Source organism: Chelonia mydas, chromosome 11 (genome assembly GCF_015237465.2).
Source record: "Chelonia mydas isolate rCheMyd1 chromosome 11, rCheMyd1.pri.v2, whole genome shotgun sequence".
Classification (NCBI taxonomy): Eukaryota; Metazoa; Chordata; order Testudines; family Cheloniidae; genus Chelonia; species Chelonia mydas.
The window spans coordinates 22,682,536-22,699,187 of record NC_051251.2 but is presented as its reverse complement, the minus strand read 5'-3'; the positions used below and the strand labels follow the sequence as shown (position 1 = coordinate 22,699,187).

The window sequence follows — 16,652 nt, the reverse complement described above, 5'->3', positions numbered from 1 at the left end:
AGTTGTGCACATTTAAAAGCATCAGAGAGGCATGTTGCTGAGCTCATCCAGAAACAGAGGGTCTCAGAGACTCAGGAGTTGGTTGGTCCAGGCAAAACAATTATAGACGAACCCTCTGGAACACAGAAGCTGTACTGACAAATCCAGTTTTTGTCCTCAATCCTGCCTGCTGTCCCACAAAGTCAGACCACAGTGCCCCATAAAGAGCCCCACTATTCAACCAAACACAAACATTTTTAACCAAACTAAAAATTGTCCAAAAATAGTGTTTCAATTGAATCACAGTGTCTCACACAAAGCCCTTTGATTTCTTTGAAATTCTCTATTTGATGAAAATTCAAAATGATGCATTTGGTATAATTTTTCATTTCCTTGTGGTGGGAAAATTCCCACTTTCATTCTTTTAATCTCCAGCAATGGGGAGAAGGATGGAGGGAAGTGAGAGAAAGTGGGTTTTTCCCCACTGAAATAAAACAAACATTTTAATGCTCTTGAATTAATTTAATTTTAATTTTAAACATTTAATTTTTTCCTGAAAGTTATTTTTTTGACCAGCTCTACCCATTACCATCCTTAACTTTTTGGTTTAACTGTAATTATGTATCAGGAACACAGCCGTTGGGGCTCTGCTCAGGCACAAGGGTCTACCTGGGTTAATCCATTTATGCATTTTTCTACAGAGCAGTACACAATACCACAATGTTTGCTTAGTTATATGGTGCTATGCAGGTACTTTTAATTTGTAGGCGTTTTCATACATTACGTATAACTACTTGCATTGATTCCATAAAGTCAGGCCACCGCCTTACCACAAAGCAGGAAGATGATTCTGAGGGGAAGATAGCATCATTTCTAAACTCTGGTTTGCATGCATTTTATTTGGTCATATGACAACACAATATACAGCGCAGACATAAATTCATCACCGTCTCAGAGCAAGAATGTGCAGCGAGTTGTGGTGTTGTAAGTCATTTTTCCCCACGGGAAAAAAATGGTGGCTGTGGTAACTCAAGGAACATTGCCATTTGTGTTTATTTTTCATGACAAGATGACAATTATCTTGCACTCTAATTGTAGGTGTCAGTTACCAAAATAACCTTTTAATTTTAGTTTCCTTCCAAGTCACTTTTCTCTTCTTTCCTCCTTGTGATTTTTGCACCTCTATTAAGTCTAATTTCCCCAGACTACTTCCATAAATAGAAAGGATAATGAATAATGGCCATGAAAATGCCAAACATAAGAAAATGGAGACATTGCAAGGGGGAAAAAAATGGACCTTGTCACAGCTTTCACAGGTTCAGATCGTCATCTGCTACTCTGTCTCCAGGGTGAATGGGATATTGTACATCAACAGTTAATATTACCCTTACCAAGTCTGACAGAACTAAAAAGGCCAAACACTCCTTTCATTATCCCACATTCGCCATTAAACCAACCAGTAAAAAGCCAAGGCCTGTGACTGAGACAAAAAACAAACTATAAAAGCTGAAGGTGCTATCTGCACAGGAAATGAGAATTACAAAATCATGCCAGCCCTAGTCAACTCCACAGGAAAAGCAAAACAAAACAACACATACCTCAATGGCTCAGAGTTATCTATTCTAGAAAAAGGAGAGGGACGTTAATTCATAGACCCGGGTCTGAAATTTTTTGCTAGTTATTTTCAGTTTTGTGCTCTCAGTGAACAAGATTACTGTTCACATTATTTGTATTAAAGTAGGACTCAAAGCATGCTGGATGCTGAGCAAACACATAGGATGACACTCTCTGCACCATGGAGCTTACAATGAGTGGATAAGATAGACAAACCAAATACAAATGAAATGGCTGAAGGGATAGGAACCACACACCCAGTTACTTTTTTCACTGTCCTGAGTACCTCTCACCTGCCCTCCCCTCCTTCTTTCACTTTGGCTAGGCTTCCCTATCAGCCTGTTCTACCACGACTATGACCTCCTTCTGCAGCAGAGATTCAGCTAGAGAGCTTAGGAGATGGACAGAAACAGCAAGTCATGGGGAGACAATATTAATGGCATCTGATTAATGGTGTTTGAAGGTCAGAGGCTTGCTGGGGAACAGGGCTCACATGGCCTCTCCTGTTCCCTGTAGTCGCTTGCGCCATTCCCCAAAAACCAAAGGAGTGGAGCACAACTCTGGTAGATATTTTCCCTCCTGGAAGGTGACAGCTCACATAGCAACATGTTATGAGAGAGCAGATGGCATTGGTGGCCCAATTACAGAGACGATGTGTAACTGTTGATAGTGGGGGAGCATATATTTTGAGCCCACTGTCCACAAAAGAAATAAAAATAAAAATATAAACCCTGACAAAAAACTTGGGGGGCACATGATCATGCATGCCTCCCTCACTCCATGCATCGCCTCTGCCCAATTACCCCGTAACAGCAATTATTTCTATCTTGAAGTCACTGTGGAAATACATGGATACACTCTCTCCAAGATTTAGAGCAAGACAAATATATTTGAACCACACCAATTTCAGAGGCAATGTAAAAATATTATGGCCCCAATTCTCAGCCGTCTTGGGGACGTTGTGTGCCATGCTGGCAGCCAAAACTGTCCTTACACCAACATGTCTTATATAACACAACTTTGGTATTTTGGTCAGAAAATGCCGATTTGTTTAAACCAAAGCTTTTCACAGAAACTTATCTGTTTTGTTTCTCAGGTCCAAGTTGGAATTTCTGAGCAAACCAGAGAAAGAAAGCACATACCTCTCCCCTCCACCCCCCGAACAGCCAGTAGCCCAGGGGTCATAGCAGCCATTTGGAATGTAGGAAACCAGGTCTTTGCTCTGTCTGATTCAGAACAGGGCCTTGACCCCATCCCAGGTGAGTGTCCTAACATCAGAAGCTTAACTTTAAAAAAAAAATTCTGAAAGGTCTGATTTTTATTACAATGTAGAAGGGAAATAGGTTTAAAACCTCAAACTTTTTTGCTAAATGGAATTCTTGTTTTCCTAGTGCAGAGGGAAAGGAATGCCATTGTGGCCTGGGATCATTTGCAGCCACTTTAATTTAGAGCAGCATTCAAGCCCTCCCCTGAGTCATGCTGAGTGCATCTCAGCCACAACAGATCAGGAACTATGATCAAGAACTATTCTACACAGTGCTTCTGGGTGAGATTCTCATCCTTGTTCCTACCCCATATGATAAAGAAAAGGTCCAGAGTGGTGTAAAGGCCCCCTATCCACCCAAGCGAGGATTCCTCCAGCATAGGCTTAGTGGAAGACAGCCATAACTCTCTCTTCTGGGGACTCCCTCACAAGCTCAGGGGTAAGGAGAGGCTATGGGTGGGGGAAGCAAATGTTGCTATGTTGCAAGGCAGCCCTGAAGAGACTCTGGGCAGCACTGCAGTCCATAGGCAGCTTGCCATAACTTAGGCTTTCCCTACACTACCCAGCTTTTAATAACACAGTTAGAATCATAGAATATCAGGGTTGGAAGGGACCTTAGGAGGCCATCTAGTCCAACCCCCTGCTCAAAGTAAGACCAATCCCCAATTTTTGCCCCAGATCCCAAATGGCCCCCTCAAGGATTGAACTCACAACCCTAGGTTTAGCAGGCCAATGCTCAAACCACTGAGTTATCCCTCCACCAAAACTAAATTCACCCTGCCTAGGTGCCCTCAACAGGTGGAGCTTCCCCACTTGCCAGCACTTGGAGACTGTACAAACAAGGAAATCTGTGTTAGGGGAAAGGGACCACACAGCAACGGAAGATATATGCAAATACAGAGGCAAGAATAGCCTGCTTCTCCCAGTGTCTTTGGCAGTAGTCAGGCTAACTCCCTTCCCGCCCCTCTGCTGGCTGTGCCGCTACAGTTGTGCCTCTAAAAGGCGCACAGTATAGCTGCTGTTTGTCGGCGGGAGAGAGCTCCTGCTGACAAAGTGCTGTTCAGACTGGTGCTTTTTGTTGGTAAAACTTCTCTCGTTCAGGGTGTGTGTTTTTTAACACCCCTGAAAGACAAAAGTTTTGCCAATAAAGTACCTTCACCCCAGATAGACCTAGGGTAAAATTACCTAAGTGACTAAGAGCCTAAGATCTAATAACTTTCAATGGAATGTAGGTTCCTAAGTTGCTTAGGCCCTTTTGAAAATTTTAGCCATAGTATCTTCTGGCTCCTCCTGGTATACGCCAAGTTATGGATTATCATATCTTCTTTGCCAAGCAGTTTTCTTCCAATATTGTGAACAAAGAAAATCAGCATCAATCCTCCTCATAGGACTGTCTTCTTTACTGTTCACTTGAAGGACTCTGTCTTCTTCCATTCCTCTTAAAGTTAGGTTGACCAACAGGCAATAACACATTCCACCAAATACCAAAGAAAAACAACCTGCATAAAAACTCCTTAACATTAAAACCAAAACGTAGTATCATCAGAAAACAGCAGCCACTCTAGCACCTTGTTTATGCAAATCAGCAGTCAAGTTTGTTCAGCATTTTATAGTCTGCTACAGGTGGAGACAAATTCATTAAAGCGTTCAGAAACGAGTCTTATATCTCTTACAAAGACACAGATAAATATAGTTCTTGCCCAAAGGAGTTTATGATCTAAGAGATGATAATGAGCTGACAGGATACACTGGGAAAACTAGAGAAAGTAATAATCTAAAGTTTGTTTTGTTTTTCCCTTTTTTATTGTAAACTCACAATTTGTTCCAACAATTAATGAAGCCCACTGTTGAAATATATGCCTTCTTTCCGGTTTTAATTGGTCTTTCTTCAGCTTCCAACAATTGGATCTCTTTATGTCTTTTTATGTCAGATTCAACAGCATCTGTAACACACCTTTTTTTCCATATAGGTATTTGTAGATCATGATCAAGTGACCTCTTGTCTTTCTCTTGGATAAACTATATAGATTGAGCTTCTTTAGTCTCTCATTATCTTTTCCAGACCTTGAAACATAATTGTAGTTCTTTTCTGAACTCTTTCCAATTTGCCAACATCCTTTTTGAAGTTTTGACACCACAACCGGACAGAGTATTCCAGTAATGGTCTCCCTGTTGGTATATTCAGATGTAATATCACCTCCTGACTCCTCTTGATACTCTCCCCTGCTTATACAAGAATCACTTTCACCTTCTTTGTTACAGCATCACCCTGGGGATTCATATTCAACCAGTAGCCCTTTTCTGTGCCAGTGCATTCTAGAATATCGTCTCCCATCTCGAGTGACTGACATTTAGCCGTATGAAAATGTAACTATATTAAAATATGTGTTGTTCAAATGAGCCCAGCCTGCCAAGCAATACAGCTGGATCTGTATTATTGATCTGTTCCCATAGTTATTTACTACTCTATCAATGTGAATCATCTGCAACTTTTAAAAGCAACAATTTTATATTTTCTTCCAGATTATTGTTAAAGATATTGAACAGCATTGGGCCAAGAACAAACCCCAGTAGAATATGGCAGGGGCCATGTTTTAGAATATATTTGCACAGTTCCTAGCACAATGAGGCCCCAATCCTGAATGGTGGCCCATAGTCACTACTGTAATACAAATAATAAAATGTTTTCATACCACGCTCTCCTTAAGCAGCCTTAAGATCCCAAACTACCAAATCCTGTATTCTGTGAGGTTCTGAACTGTTCCAGTATATAGGAAGGCTATTTTCAACTTCTTTCATTCTCTCTCTCTTGCAGTTTTAAAACTTTATATATTTTTTTCCAGATCAAGACTAATTTGACCAAGGCAAGTAAATATACAAATTTTCAATCATGATAAACAAGTACAGGAAAAATCCTTAATGGTTTACACTTGGAATAAGAACATTGTAGTTATTATGGGATTCTGTTGCTATTTAACAGTTTGCTTATAATCTGTTCAAAATACATTATGACTACAGGAGTCAAGTACCCTTTTCTTGATTCTGATCTCACCACAGAATCCACCTAAGTCAATGGAGTTACAATAGCAGACACCCGGGGTGAAATTAGATCAGACTCAAGCACTAACTCAGCACATTTCTTGAGAGAAAAAACAAACTGACCATTCCTCCACAAGGCTACGAAGACAAAGATGGCAATGTCATGTGTGTATATATATCATAGTCAAACTATGTGTCTGTTATAGTATTTTGGGTAAGATTTTGATCTGCTTTTTTGCTTCTTTTCTACTTTGAACTCTACCATCTACAATTCTACGTATTTGTACTAAAGTTTAAGAAAAGCACAATATTTCATCCTACATACTTAAGCACCAATCTGGAATATAGCTTACATCCACACTTTTTCTATGGTTCCACAGAGTAGGTGCCAACATACTCTTATGTTTTAAAATGTACACAGTAATATAGCTTGCAAACTGTTATTCTTCAATTCAGTGATTTCCTGTGTGGTAACAATAGTATTAAAAATATGTTAGGTGTGGTTTGTTGCCCGGAATAGTTTGGTTGTAGCTTGTTATTCAGATATTTGTTTTAGTGGCTCATTTACAGTATCTGAAGTGGCCAAAAAATTAAGACAAAAGAACAATAAACCAAATGACTGCTTTGTTGTTGTCCTCCTTTGCGTTACATTTAGACAAAGCTAGGTAGGTGGCATGTGCGTACCTTTTTTTACTCTTGTTACATGTTTTGATAAAAATATGAAAATTCAGTAAAAGAGCTGTATATTTCAAAAGCTGTAGTTCAGTTTGTCTCCGGATTTGGAGAAAGGAGATGTGAAGGAAGAAAAACAGAGTGGGTACACTGTGGACAGGGTGAGAGACGTGAACAATAGTCCCATAGTAGCATGTTGGTGATAGCTGCCCTTGCTAGGTGTAAATAGAGGACTAAGGCCCAGATCCTGTCCTGCATTAGGGCAGCTTTCTGCTACTCTGGAATCTTACCTGTATTATGACTGCAGTCCCAGCTACAAAACCTTAAAACCTGCCCCCCAGCCACGTATGGGTGCATAGGCCCCTAAAAGAAGCAAGCCACAGAGTTTATTTCTACACTGCCGTTGGAAACATGCCTACCAGCCCAGCTAGATGGAGTCATGCTAAATCGGCTCCAGCTAGCATGCTAAAAATAGCAGTGTGGACATTACGGCAAAGGCAGCATCTTGGACTAATCTCTCAAGTCTAAGCCCATGTGACCCCTGGGTTCAAGCTCACATGGCTAGCTCGAGCTGCCACCCATGCCAGAATGTCCACACTGCTACTGTTAACATGCTAGCTTGAGCAGAGAGAGTGCAACTCTGTGTACCCTGGCTGGAAGGCATGCTCCCAGCTGCACTGTAGACATACTCAGAGAGACAGACTCATTAGGAAGGGTCTCTGCTGTGCTCTATGATGCTTCTTCCATGATAGCATGGGAAACGTTTGAGGGACCAGGCAAGTAGTGGTAGATTCTGTGATGAGCAAATAGTTCAATAATTAATCAGATCTAATGCTCAGCCCTACAATCGTACTTTTATTGACTTCAGGCTCTTTTTCTGGCATTCTGTGACCTGGCAAGTGAAGATTCCATTTCCCTCCCCACCAATCCCTGTGGGACTGCATAACACTTGGTTAGTGGGGAGAGGATTAGTATATAGCACAAAGGGAACATTAGAGAGTATGGGGTCAGAGAGAATTTTAATGTCTATAAGTGACTACTGCATAAATCAGTGCACACACGTCACTTGGTTCTGAGTTACATCATATGAGGGTTATTTTAAAGCATCAGGGGTTTTACAATTTTTCTAATGTCCAAAATCACGGTATGTGACAAAAATCACTGAGGCTTTACTCCCCCACCCCCCGCCCCCGCCATTTACTGAAAATGGGATGTGTGGTCTTCATATTTCAGTTTTTTAAATAGAACCCAAAGCTCAAAGTGTACTATATGGGTTACATTACTTTTGTGGCTTACTTAAGTTACAAAAACATAACAAGCAATAAAAAGAATCCACGTGAATATGAACTATTGCAAAAAAAGAACCCACCCCATGCAAACTGCTACTTACAGTACTTCCTGTTTGCAACATATTTAATGTCTTACCTTAATCTATTTGACTCATAACCAAGCTGATTTCCATTATTAGGCTGCGTAAACTACATAAAATATACTCCAGATATGTTGAATATTGACTCTATTTCAGTGCCAAAAACAGCTGGCAAAATATCAGCTGATGTTCAACAAACTAGAAATTGTTTGCCCATTATGCTGTTGACAGTAACAATTGCTGTCAGCAGCAGAGCTAGGATCACATTGATCCAATTAGTTTAATGCTAGACCGGATAGAGTTAGAGAAATGCTGATCGATGTGTTCCTATCACTGCTCAGCTTGGGCAATAGTGTTTGAGCTACTACAGGCCAACTATACTCCAACTATGTGTAGCAAAGGGAAAGAAAAACCCTCTATCAATACAGAAATAAAATTATGAAATTCTAACCAGTGTATACAAGACTGAGTAGATCTAAATGCAAAAGTTTCACTCTACTCCTGCATATGATGCTTCTTAATGTTGTTTCCAGAATACTGCAAAATGAGAATTTTTCATTTTGTATAAGAAACGTTTTTCACTAGGAAGTTGGATGTCATAAAAATCTTGAATTTTCACCAGTTTTTAAACCCATATTGAACTGTACCTTTTTTGAGATTCTAAATTGTTTAAAAAAGTGTTGTTTCCTTCATGCTACCAGACCAGATCAGAGCCGATAAAATACCAGGAGAAAGGTTGTTTTTGCAACAGTTTCAGTGGCAACAAGAAGTAGAAGTGCTAGAAATCTCACAGAAAACCTGTTTGAGATATTTCCAGCACCATTTTGCAAAACTTATCTGGGCAAGATTCAGATAAGCACCCAAACTATAGCTACTTACCTTAAGCAGGCACCTGATGATGAAAAGTTCACAGTTCTACATCTAGCACCAAAGAACTTCAAATGAGTGAAGCAGTAAGTATTCCAGTGACTCAAGAAGACCTTCCTGGGTTGTACAAGTTCTGACTTCACAACTGTACTAGCACAAATTTCACTTTCATTTTGACTATAGCTGTGCCTTCACTAGAAAAAAGGGTGGGTTTTTAACCCATGTTAAACTAAACTCTATTAAAATCCAAGTGAATACAAGGCAACAGTAGATTTAACCTGTTAACTGGGTGAGGAAAATCCAAAGGGGGGAGCCTCAACCAGTTTACACAGGTTAAAATCATAACTGTAACTGCCCTATCTTCAAAGCAGGTTAGTTAATACAGATTAAAAACTCATTTTTTTCCTAGTGAAGACAAGGCCTGTACGATTGGTGGCTCCAAGTTTATTGCATGGGAAAGGCAAAAGAACAAACTTTCCCAAGTATTTAAAAACATGATAAAAATGTTTAAAATGGTTATGCAACCAAAGGGTTTTTCTTTCTGATGCTATGACAAGTTGCAGTTGGTGTCCAGAATAAATGATAGGGATTTGGCCAGCTAGATACACCCCAAATATCCCCCCTGTGCACACACAAAATTATTATTGATATCTCAAATAAAATCCACAATCAACTAACCCACCTGGAATTCTTCCTATCCCACCTTGTCCACAGTAGCTCCTAATTTATAACTCCTAGAACAGCTCTCCTACTCCTCCTGAAAATGAGCAGGGTCCCTGCCTTCCACTTCCCACCTAAAAAAAAAAACCAACAGGAATCTAACTGATGTATTTCCTACATTCCTCGCTCCTTGCCTGGTAACAGGCTTCTCCTGCTTTCCTTTTTTCCAGTTACAGTCCTCTGCCTACTGTTTTCTTGAAATCACAAGCTGGCCAGCTCCTCAATCCCACTTCAGATTTTCCCCATTGGGCCTCTGGTGCAGTTCCTGAAGTGAGGGCAGTACTCTGCAATAGGGCTGTAACTGTTCACTCTTTGGGGCAAACTTTTTTCAGCCCCACCAGCAACTGTAAATGCAGCCTTAGTGGCTAGAAGCCAGCAAGCCCCTCTGGTCTCTCCCTGTCTCTTCTGCACTCCGTGGGTCTGCCATAGTGAAGGATCTGGGCACTGCCAGCCATCCCAGCTTGCATTCTAATGATGCACTGAATGGACTACAAGCTGGCTGCTCTTTCTTCCTTCACAGCACTCTTCTCCCCTACCCCTTGAACTTCTCTCCGTTATGCTGCTGGAGAGAAGGTCGGAGGAGAAAGGCATCTGCCCCAAAGGGGATTTGTTCAAGGGAGGTGATTTAATTGGTGAGGTTTAGTCTCTTGTGCCTCGATTTACTTGACATCACTGGCTATTACTAAAGCACCTGGTTGTCAATAAGGGAGAAACACCTATGGTACCTTAAGTTATTTTTAAAGGAGGTATATGTTTAAAATATTAAATATTCTTTAATCATGTGCATGCTTAGCACAAAGTGAAGAACCCAAGAAATAATAATATCTCATTCTTATATAGTGCTTTCCATCAGAAGATCTCACAGCACTCCAGTCTCTCAAGTCCCACGTTAGTGTCCTAATCACTGGACCATAATGCATACCCAGTCCTACTTTACTGTGACAGACATATCCAAAGACACCATATTTGTCAAGAACAATAAAACAACTTCCCGTTTGTACGTAACAGCATATCACTGAGTATCTACACCACAACACATAATATAGCTAGTGTAAGAAACCTTTTCATTTTTTATCACTTTGTATTTATGTGTTATTTTCACTTTGATTAATGTATTATTTTGAGTTCCACATCTTAAGCTACATCTACATTACAGCCGGGATTGACACTCTGAGATCCATCCATCGGTCTAGTGAAGACCCACCAAATCAACAGCAGATTGCGCTCCAGTCAACCCCTGTACTCTACTCCCAGCGAGAAGAGCAAGGTAAGTTGATGGGAGAGTTTCTCCTGTCGACCCCCTGTGGTGTAGGCCCCGCAGTAACTCGACCTATGATATGTCGACTCCAGATACGTTATTCACGTAACTGGAGCTGTGTAGCATAGGTCGATTTACCGCGGTAGTGTAGACATAGTTAGTGAAGTGCCACCTCCTCATCCTGCTGCCCTTCCAGAAATGACCATGTTATAAAGATCCAAAAGTACAATAATGAAAAAGGATGATAAAAATCAGGGAGAAAGTCATCCACTCTTATTGACTTCTATCTCTACAGGACCTTCTGGTTCTTCAACTAACATCCCTGCATGCTACTCAAACCAGTATCACTGGAGCACTAGAGAATCTCAGAGAACAGCCACAGAGGAAAAGCAAAAATCAACTGAAGGAGGGGACCAGTTTCTTTAGCCAATTATTTAGGCTAGAAACCCTCCTGACCCTCTCCACTTATTACTTTATTGAGGCCAACGGACTACCACAAGGAAGGGGGTGCTATGTACTAATAGTTGTACTGTTCCCAAATCCTTTGGGCTGGTTCTGAACAGCCATAGGGTCAGTGCTGCCTGACATTGTAAGAAGAGCAGTCATAGGAGTTTTGAACAACTAGTCTATTGTCACTTCCTCCTCTTTTTCTTTCAAAATAACTAAAATATAACATCGGCCAATGGTATGCTGACCTAATTCAAGCTCAAACAACCTCTCACCCAGATCCAAAAAAACCAGGTGGCCCATGTGAGAGCTACTCAAAGTCAAGAGGAGCCATAAGAATGGCGGGTTTGGCTCAAACACTAGGTCTACTATATGGAATGATTATTTTACTAGTCCCAGAGACAGAATAATGGTTTTGATTCAAGCACTGATTCTGTTGTTTGGGATTATTATTATTAGTGGCAAAAGTCATGGACCACTCTTTTCACTATAACTATGTGTTATAGTTCCCTCTCTGCTGCCCAGACAGAGAGAGTTTAGCAGCATGCTGGCTAGCTGGCAAACAGCAATAGGTGCTAAGTGTCTGTGTGCAACATAATGACAAATTTGTGTGTGTGATATCTGATTCAGCAACGGAATGTACCATATGTCACAAGCTTTGCTTAGGGTGGGGTGGGAAAGGAAATTACAAGAACAAGAGCAAGCACAGACTTAAAACACATTTTTTGGCTTGCTCTCTTTTCATTTGTCTGCCTTATATCTTTTTTTCTTCTTATGATATTGCAGTAGTGCTGAAAACAGATATTGCAGTAGCGCCAGGCCCAACTCCAGGAACACTTTAAGGTCCATGGGACAGGGACAGTGTCATCTTACACATTTGTTAAGTGCCTAGTTAGTACAATAAGATGCTGAGTTTGACATACCACAATAAAAATAAAATATTTTCAGGTATATTTAGGGTATCTGCAAGTAACGCTATAAGAAGCTCAGGTATTTAATACCCTTCCATCTTAAATGGGAGACCATTCTGCTGGGAAAATGTATTACTTTACCACAATAAGTCAGTGTCTTAACCAACCATTCATCACTTTCTCTGGAATCTCTAATGACCTGAGCTTGCTTAAAGTGTTGGGTTTTTTAAAGTGTTTTTAAAGGACCTATATGCTCCCTTAGTTAATATTTTGCCAAGTAATTTGTGAGCCTAAACAGTCTTAGAAGGTCAGTTAGATAATACCAACATCTGTTATGTAGCCCTTTAATTCTAACAACAACCCAGCTGAGTAAAGCCTGCTGTAAAGGTAGGAACACTGATACAGACAGGTTAAAGATCTAAGTTTTCCAAAGATACTAATTTGGGTTGCTGACCTGAGTCAGATGTTCCGGGCACTTGCAGACCCTACTGACTTTAATTGGAGCAGGAGATGCATTGACAATTTGGGCCTACATGACACTAAAACATACTTAAAAACCACATTATTAAAATTCATATAGACTAGCAAATGAGAGGGTCTAATATCATAATGAGGGTTGGAGAGAGAAATGGGAGATTAACAGTGTTCATTCTAAAATACACCTTTGGAAAAAAAAATCATTGAGATGCTTGTCAAAATCAGGGAGAGATGGACCAAGACGGGCTTCAAGGTGTGTGTGGGGGGAGAGCAAGTTCCACACCCTAGTGCTCAATGCAGCAAAGGCACAATCACCTGTGGACCCAATACACAATAGTGGCATCTCTAAAAGGTGGATATTTTGTGAATGTAGACATCTGTCAAACTGAGGTTCAGAGAGCTCCCCAGTATAGCCCGGGGCATTCAAAGGGCATTCAAAGCCGGAAGTGTCAACCTGCCCCTAACTTAAAGAAGTCAAGGCAGCTATAACACGTTCACAATTGCTCAGACAAAGAGCATATGTGCTGCTGCATTCTAAACAAGCTGGAAGTAACGGAGACCCCTGCTGTGAGCCTTGCTAAGAGGGTATTACTATAATTAGGCCTCATAGTCACAACAGCATCTGCTGCTGTTGCAAGGTCATCACAGGATAAATAAGGGCACAGATTTGGGCAAATTATGCAACTAGAAAAATCACTTTTGTACTATGCTTGGGCAGTTGGCATACCATGGAAGAAGCATGGCCAGAAGTTATGCAGATATTCTTAACCTGGCTCACTGCCTCTGAAGAAAAACCTTAAAGAAGACCAAAGCTGCTTCATATAGACAACTTCCACCAGTAACGAAACTGTAGGTTCTGATGCATCCAGGAAGTGATATCAGATAGTGGAGAGAATGAACCACTGAGACCAGGCTGAGAGATACACAACTGTACATTCTCAATTCAAAGAATAAGTCCTGTAAGTCTGGGGAGAATACCCTGTACTTTTCATACAAAAGGAAGTCATTTAAGTGCAAACTGGAACACAGTCTTAACTAAGGAACCACAACCAGTGTCTCCACAATTACACCAGCATTCTAACAATATTCAAAATTGTCTTTTAAAATGATCACCTCAAAAGGTATTATATATATGCTGAGTAGACAGGAGAACTTAACAGGTGCCACATTTCAAATCTCTCATTGATAACACATATGTCCATTCTCACAGATTGTCTGCTCTCTTCTGTGCATGACTGGCAAGCACTCCAGCATCAAGAGAAGGTTTCTGGAGGAGGGAATAGATCTCTGCAAGTTTAAGAACAGTTAGTAGCCTTCCCTGGCTGAGGCACAGTCATACCACTTGCTTATAGAAAGATGGGAAAAGATCAGAATTGCAGGTGGTCAGCCTCAAAGAACCCAGAGGACATTGCTTTTGACCAGCCAACAGGAGATAGTCCATCAGTTGCCTGTAATTCCAATAGTCCAGAGGCCTTCCCCACCTCTGAATCAAACTCCAAAATCTATGCAGAGTGTAGCAAACACATCATTTGGAAGAACTAGTAAAGGGGTGAAGCGTTGTGAATTTATCAGACTGCATACTGCCTGAAAGCTTGGCTGGGAGCGCTCTCTTTAGTATTCATGACTGGGGACAAGTAACAAATCTTGGCATCAGATATAACTCTTCTCTACAACTGTATAAAATAGTGTGGGTTAGATTGTGGCTGTAGTGCTAAGTAGGGGGCAACACATAATAATACTTACCCAGGAGAACACCAAAGTCACAATTTGGCTCCTACTTCCTTTTTTGCTTCAGAGTGGAAAAAATCTACACCAGCTCATTACCTGGTTACTTCTCTCCTCACACCTGCATTGGCCAGCACAGTGGGAAGAGAGTGGGGCACAGTCAAAGGTACCTGTCAGTTCCCATTCACACATCCATTCTCCATTCACCTGTGTGCAAGAGGAGTAGTAGCCTCACAGAGGCTGTGTTAAGATACGCAGAAGACACCATCACAACCTAAACATTTGCCACACTTTAGAGATCACGGTATGGTAGTAGCTTCTAAGTATAGGAAGATAATGTGGATACTGTTTATACGTGTGGGAGAGAATGATCTATCACATTTCAAATAAGCACCCATATGTACCAGCATAGGGTTAGGGTATAATTGGGTAGATGGGGACCTCCATCTGGAAAACAGAGCACAGACCTTTCTTTTCTGGAAAAAAAAACATGTTTTTAAGTTGAATTACCCTTGGGAAAAGTGGGTTAAACTACAGGGGGAAGAAAGAAAAAAAGAAGTTTGTGAATTCAAACAAATTTTGCAACTCTCCAAAAAAGTGAATTTCAAATGACCAACAGCACATTGCAACAGTAAACATTAAAAGTATCAAACAGACAAATACAGAGTCTTTTTATATAAACTATGTTCCTTGTCTTTGCCTTCACTGCTTTAGTATACACAGAATGCTTTTGTCTCTGAGAAGTTCAGAAATTTTGGGTTGTCATCACAGTAATAAAAAGCCTGTCCTCCATACACAATACAGTCAGTATGCAAATTGCAAAAGGGAACTTCAAACCATGTATGATTTCTCTCAGCTATGACCCAAATTTCCAGAAAATAACCAAGCTATTTTTTGTGATAAGGCACTCATTTACAAATGTGACTGAGTTTTGCATAATATGCAAAGTAACCAAAATCAAACCTTTGTTATATTGTCCCACAAAATGAAATCTTAGAATGCTGACCATCATTAAAATATAACAGTGTGTCATGTGTACGTCTTGCTGATTAGTTATTTCTCTGAGTAAGATTAAGGGCCAGATTGTGAGATTTATACACAGCGCCATTTTAAGGGAAATTCAGAGCAATATGGCCCAAAGGGAAGCTCTGGGAGAGACTGTGGTTCAGGAAGTATAACCCCGCTCTGAGCAGATCAGAGTACAGAAAGAACATGTATAATGCATCATCCAATAGGCCATGTCTACATTAGCATCTTCCCGGAAGTATCCCACCATTGCATTTCCACTGAAGCAGCTCCATTATTATGATAATAATAGGAACACTAGTGTAGATAGGGCACAGATGTTTTACCACCCTATTATGTAGACTTAAAAACACCTGTCTTCTATCTGCATTAGCACTCCCACTATTGCTATCATAGGTGCTGCTGCAATGGTGATAACTTAACAGTGGGAGATTTCCCAAAACACGCTAGTGTGGTCTTGTAATGGTGCAATGTTCTCCTCTCTCCCTTTCCAGCCAGGACAGGGGAGACAATAGTTATAGCCTTGCCTCTTTCTCACCCCCTTTGGGATGGTTTGCACATGAGGTGTTACAAGGAGAGAGTAGTCACTTGGCTCATTAGACTGCAGGGGCTGCAGTTGTCTCTTGTCCTTGCACTGCAGTACAAATAGTGTAACAGTAGCTCCTGGCGTTCATGGAGCTACATGACCCCATCATGTAATAAGCGCATTAGCTTCCATAGAGAGGAGAAGGCTTTTTTACTCTCCCTCCTTCCTTTTCAGAACAGTTTAGCCCCAAACAATAAAGTTCCAAACTCTGCCCTAACTTACACAGCTGTGTGAATGTAACTGAGGGCTGGTGTTGGCCCTTTAATGACTATATACTTTTGTGCATCCTTCACAGTTGCTTATACCATATGCTTATAGTACTAAAGTTAACAAATAATGCCAAGAGGAATAAAATAATCATTTAAATATTAAAATTTGTGTCTAAAATTGTCTCTGTGAAAGGATATATAAACATACCTTTTATCACACATCTTTAACAATAGGCTTCATGAATTGCATTAAGGTTAATGTAAGGTTCCTTACCTACAGAATCATGGACGTCTTCTTCTTATCTCCAACTGCCATCAACTTGCGACTGTTTAACTATTTCTAAAAACGGAAACCATGTAGGTCACATGTCTAAACGGTGCAATTGGTTTAATCTCCCTCAGTTTATAAAGACAGAAAGAAAGCAGGGGGGAGAGGGAGTAAAAAACCACTTCCTGCAAAGCACCACCGTACTGATAAGTCACTTGCAT

The 16,652-nt window shown here is 40.6% G+C and overlaps 1 protein-coding gene across 3 annotated transcripts in view; it reads right to left on the bottom strand.

Moving 5' to 3' along the window:
- The window catches only part of ARHGAP15 (Rho GTPase activating protein 15), a 441,049-nt gene extending 424,415 nt beyond the window's left edge, over positions 1-16,634 (bottom strand). The window contains exon 1 of one of the 3 annotated variants that reach the window (XM_007057477.4): positions 16,438-16,634. The gene's annotated coding sequence lies outside the window, so the exon portion shown is untranslated. Of the gene's footprint in view, positions 1-8,816; positions 9,594-16,437 lie in introns of those variants that run through there. The other 2 variants (XM_037912146.2, XM_037912147.2) reach the window with 2 other exon arrangements.
- Positions 16,635-16,652: the final 18 nt, after the last annotated feature.